Source organism: Plectrocnemia conspersa, unplaced genomic scaffold (assembly GCF_051122295.1).
Source record: "Plectrocnemia conspersa isolate PC_06_02 unplaced genomic scaffold, ASM5112229v1 ptg000003l, whole genome shotgun sequence".
NCBI lineage: Eukaryota > Metazoa > Arthropoda > Insecta > Trichoptera > Polycentropodidae > Plectrocnemia > Plectrocnemia conspersa.
The window spans coordinates 29322740-29329308 of record NW_028277167.1 but is presented as its reverse complement, the minus strand read 5'-3'; positions in this window follow the sequence as shown (position 1 = coordinate 29329308).

Genomic DNA, 6569 nt, shown 5'->3' with positions numbered 1-6569 from the left:
CAGCCAGTTCACGTTAGTCGGCATACAAAAGGCACCAGTTAGTTTTTTTCTCATGATCGGTGCGTCAATTTATATATAAGCTTTTAAAACTGTTTTAATTCGAATTTACTAATATATGCTGATGAATTTAAAGGTGATCATTGTTGACTTATAGGGGGTTAGTAAAATAAGATATATTTTTTTTAATATAAGAAAATCTTTATTTTCAACCCCTTAATATGCCTTGATGTACCCAATTTAATTTTATTAGTCATTATGATTTTCATCCGTGTGATTAGAAAAATCAAGATAAACCTAATCTGTAATATAATAATAATAAAAATAAAAATTGAATTTGCTTAATTGCATTCCGAGGCACACATTCTATTGTTTCGACCAATAAGAAATAAGCATTCAAATATAAAACAAAATGGCCGACAGTACCGTGACAACAGTTATAAATAAATATTATTCAAAAATAAAATTTTGCTACGCGACAATAATATTCATTAATTCATTTGACTGAATATAAATAATCAAATTGCAAATTAACTAAATGTGTTATAACTATGAAAATTAAATATATACATAAAGTGTTGAGGGTTAGAAGAATACAAGGATTCAACTAGGTAAACAATCATACAACAATCTTCGTAATGAAATCTTCAAATTTTGAATTCCCAGCGACGGGCTCCGAGGCCGAAAAGTGAGTTTTTCCTTTTATAAATAATCAGATTGCAAATTAACTAGGTGTGTTATAACCATAAAAATTAAATATCTACATATTGTGTTTAGGATAAGAAGAATACATTAACTAAATGAGATAAACAGTCGCCGAGCTCCGAGGCCGAAAAGTGAGTTTTTCCTTTTATATTACATAAACATTATCATTGCTTCCAAATTAAAGCACATACATGTTAGATTTTAAGAATTGCAAATAAACCAGGTATGTTTTAAACATGAACGTGTAATATATATCTAGTATGTATGAGGATTAAAAGTTAATGTCGATCAAATCGCCGCTGTCGCTAATATATATATAGCGTTTCTTGAATGTTATTTAATGAACGACATTTCACAACAATTATAAATATATGATTGCATACCTGGAATAATCAATAGCCAAAATTTCTAAGAGTCGGTTATTTTTAATTCCGATGTGGCAAAATTAGTATAAATCATGGTTTTTATTCAATTTTTGTTCTGTGCCATCGCTCCTCTTTCAAAATAGCCAAATTCAAAATATTTAATTACATCAAACTTATGTAGTATGTTCTTTATAAAAATATAATACTTGCTGACAGTGACTTCAACATGAGAAGATTCACTCTTTTTTTCATATAGCCATATAGGTCATGAAATTATTCTACCATTTCTACTGAAAAAGAATAATTAGTAATAATAATTAACGATAATATATAGTGAGTAAAATTTAACTATTTGTTTACATCCATACGAGATTTTTCATTATTACTAGCATTGTAATATGTTTAATAAACTTTGGTATGTATATCTTTAATTGCTTAATTACCGCTGTTTGTCTTTTAATATTAGATCCTGTTGAGTCAATGCTGATTTTGTTAGAATAACCGTGATATATTATTCATATAACCAAATACTTACTGGCACACTCAAAATTTATAGTTTTTATTATATTGTTTATAATTCTAATGCTACATCACTTTGAATCATCTTCAATTGTCACTTTGTAAGAAAAACGCCGTGATTATAACATATTTCACTGTTTATTTAATTGCACAGAAAGAGCGCTCGCCAGATGACAGAAGAACTGTCACATGTAAGCAAATTTGAAATAGAAATCCCCAGTTTAGGGTGCGCTTGATAACGAACTATGAAATCGATTTTAACGATTTAAATTGTAAAACACATCAAATTCTAAAAAAAATATTTTTTAAAATATGTTAAGTTTATACGGGATTTCAAATGTTATATAAATAATGTGGATTTCTATTAGCTTCTATATACAGAAAAAATATGTATTTTAATTTCGGCGAACGTTGGCAATTTAAAGTTATAGTTTTTAGAGAATTTATAAAATTTCGCTTGAAAAAACATTTTTAACAAAAAGGGGCAAAGTTTCAAAATAAGTATTATTCATTACCAATCAACTACTAAACACAAAGCGTTGCAAAAAACCCTCTTGCTGACGCCTACACAAAAAAGAAAACTATACAAAATTGTATAACACTACTTAAAATATTTTTTAAATTATAAAGTTTCAGAATAAAATTTTAAGATTTATTTAAAATATTTTTTTCAAGCTTAAAAATAATTTTTAGTTTATTGTGGGTAACAAAATTTCTTTTATCTAACGAAGTAAAAAGAGATAAATTATTTAATAAATAAATTGTACAAGTCATTCAAAATAATATCATACACATCTTACTACACTAACATTAAAAAACCTTATATTAGATTTTCAATACCAAAGCTTTAAAATATTGCAAAAATCGTATATAAAATACTATAAAAATATTACGCGTGATCATATTATTCCATTATTATTATTTAAGAGGCATAATTTAATATTTAGTAGCTCCAGCTTCTTAATAAGATAAATACTGCTACATTTTTATTTTACTTTTGAAATATTATTTGTTTCTTTCTTTCTTTATCTTGTGTTGCTATTACTATTAGTCATATTTTAATTTTTTTTTAAATTAAGCACAAGTTGTTATTAACTAACAACTTGTGCTTAATTTTTCAAGTATATATGTATTATATTTTCTATATTCAATTTTGTATTAAAGGATCAGGATAATAAATACCATTTTAACTATCCATCATATTTCAGCAGTACTTTATAATGAAAAATTTACAATATTGAAAAAAGTTTTTTCCCGTTTCATGTCGCAAAATTCGAATATTCATTTTTCTATAACTTATTTATAACACGACACGCCAATAATTATACGTTCATTTATAAAGTACAAACATCACGTAATTTACTATCATTAGATCATTATACAAAACGTTTGACAACTACATGCGTCATAGACACATACATTGAAAAACTATACATCACAATCCTTTTTTTATGTTAAAATTCCGCTGGAAGATCTTCTTCGTATACATTATGTATTATTTTTTTGCTCATTTGACCGGTTTGCGTCCGGTTCGCATGTATCCCGATGACCTTATCGAAAGTCGCGGAATGACCTCGACCACGGATGACCTTTCAACCGAAATATGTGTATTAGGTCACGACGTGACTCAATTTCCAATCGTATTAATTTTTACAATTGATGGATTGTGCAATTTAGAATCGAACAAATTGCTATTACATTTCTTCGCAAGGTCAACATCCTCAGACTCCCACATTGGTGACCCACGCAAATTTTATACTAAGATTACACTCAACGACTAAAACGTCTTATTTTAAAATTCCTGACATATTTGTCTCTGAATTATTATGAATATTATATATTAATTCGATATATTTAGTTTGTTTCGACTTAGTTTTTTAACGCGAAACACGCTCATGCGCTTTCTTTAAAGCAATTTTTGACCCTTAGAAATTCAAGCAATTTATTGTTATATAAATGTCACTCATTTATTTTTGAAATTACATATCTTTTTTATTTTGAATTATAATTAACATAACGTTATGAAAATGTAAGTTTTTTTATTTCTAAAAGCAATATGATATAAAATTAAGTATCATACCTTTCAATAGGACACTGATAATATCAATCTTCACCTGAATAGCAGCTAATTCAAAGCAAAAAAAAAATTCATGTCTTTAATTTATATATTATTCTATTAATTTATACAGCTGATACATATAAAAATACAAAAAATGTTTTAACTAAATATCTTGGAACTACTGTAGAGCAATTAAAGATTCTCTCTTCACGTAAACTACGTCAGCAAAAAAATTCATAAGATGCTTAGCTTTGTTATTTATTTTTTTAAATTTATTTATTTAGCTAATATTGTTTTTACACTCACTTAGCATGATATTATTTTAAAATAAAGTCAATATTAAATGAAAATACATGTTAATTTCTGAATGTTCCTGATATTATATAAAAAATATTGATATTTTTTAAGTTTTTGAATGACTTGATGTTTATTATTATTAAAATATTAATAGCACAATTGCAATAAAACTATCCTTTTAGTATTTAAATGTACGTCATAAACGTCTTCCTTTATATAATGCTGTTTGATTACAAATTTACGACGGCATATCCCATCAACTAAATGTTACTACACTACAAATTACATTAAGTCCATTTATGTAACGCCATATATGAAACAGCTTCTGTCCCTAAAGGTGAGATCATAAGCAATTTTTTGGCAATATCTTGTTTTCCCATGTACGCGATTCCCTTTCACCTCACTCGTAATAACACGTATACGTGTATTATTTTTTTGGCTAATTGTATTCATAATTTGGTTATAATAACAACAAACTTATATGTCAAGGATGATCAAAGAGATTCTTGTGTCTATATACATCTCAGAAACATCTTTACCTTTCACTATTCAATATATATATATGGAAGATCGAAATTTATTATTTTGATAATTTCTATTTGTTTAATTTTAGACTACGTGAAAGTAATGCCACGCCTACGTTTAATTATATTTTCCTATTTTTTATTATTATTATTATTGTAGTGTGACTCTTATAGTAATACGTGTGTCGCTGATAGGATAGTAAAAAAATTGCTCAACGAAATAACCAAGTGCGTGAATAGCATACGAAAAATGTGAGTAAAGCGACCGACGAGGATCTCTCATATTGTAATTTTATCACGTAGATAGTCATAACGTGAAATTTTCTAATACTGTAAATCAAAAGCGTAGATATTGTTCCGTTCTTGCACCACTGCACATTAACCCGATTATTAATTTAACTTTAATTTGTCATAGACAATTCGGATGTTCCAGCGAAATGATACAGCTATGCTACTTTTTATTAAAAGAAATAAAATATTTGGTTATAAAAAAAAAATTATTGTCCACCCTTGCTTTTAAAAGCTCTTCCACTTTATTTAGAGCTAGAATCATATTATCAATTTCTTTTAAAGCTACCAGAGAATTTATTATCTAAACACACCTAATGATATTTACTTAGCCAGATCTTTTAGCATTTCGCTGTAAGTTAATGGAGTAAATGTCTTCTTTATTGACAATATTGACCTTGTCCTTCAATATAAGAAGAATACAATTCTTTCAAGTGTCAACTGAAGAATTCAAAATAAATTGAAGGTCTCGGCTTTCGCTGTAAGAATAACCGTGTCGTCTGCATATCTAATTGTAATTTCTCCGCCGGTGCGTATACTTTTATGCTAGCGTCAAGCGATTCATTGATTAGTTTTAATTTATTAAACTATAATTTATTTATTTAAATGACTCTTTACTATAAGTCAATACAGAGATATCAGTATATATAATAAAGTGCGATTCAAATGCTTATATTTGCATCGAAATGTATACTAAAAAAGTACTTAAATACATTACATAGTATAAGTATATTTCTATACAATTATATAATTATGTATGTAATATTATTTTTTCATCAATGAAAAGAATGCCAGGATTACAGCAACGAATATAATTTTGATAAAAAATTTCGTCAAAGCGTTGCGTTATTTACGTTCTAAAAATGTATTGTTCATTCTTAAAAATATTTCATGAAGCACATTCTCAAACAATATTCTTATATTATATAATCTTTCACATAACAATATACATTACATATGAACAAACCTTGAACTACAAAATGACTCTCTTACTAAGCTTCGATTCGATCAACCGTGAGCTAATTAATTAGTTAAAAATAATTTAATCCGCTGTCAAAATGTGAGAGTGGTTTTTGTCCGAACATTGACCCTACGTCCCACGGACCACACAATGTCTTTAATATTTTTTTATACTCTCAGCTGGTCCAGCAGCTGATTTCCGCACTCTCTTACTCTGAATACTCTGCTCGGATCGATGAGTTAAGGATGTGGAATGTCTGAAGTTGCTTCGAGAAAGTTTAATATCATTAAGTTGAAACAATATCCGTTTGCAGATGAAATTTCTACTTAAGCAATTTATGACTAATTGGTTGGATCTATTATTATACGGTAATAATAGTAATGTGATTGGTAAAAGCTCAGTGGAATCGAATTAAACTTGAACCTTTCATTTTAATAGGAAATAATTTGTCTTTGGTTTCTTTTAGGTTGCTTCACAATAAGATTTCGTCACTATTTAATTGTCAAATATCATGATGTGTCACTGTATAAAATATATATTTTGTAGTTCTTAGATTATAAAAGTAATTTTATAGCATATATTTTATGAATTAATTTTATTGCCAATATAATTTAACTTGTCGAATTAAAATACTTTTTTGGTTTAAAAGATTTCAAATTAGGATTTATATAATTAAACTGGTAAATTATAATTTGTATTGAAGTTGTGGCACCGTGTCTTAGATGGACAAAATGTTATGGAACAGCAAAGAGAGTAAGGATGCTCCGTGAATAATATGACTGTATGATCCTGTAGTTTTATTGATTTTATTATTATGTAATAATAGGTAAAACGTAATGACATGATTAATGCGT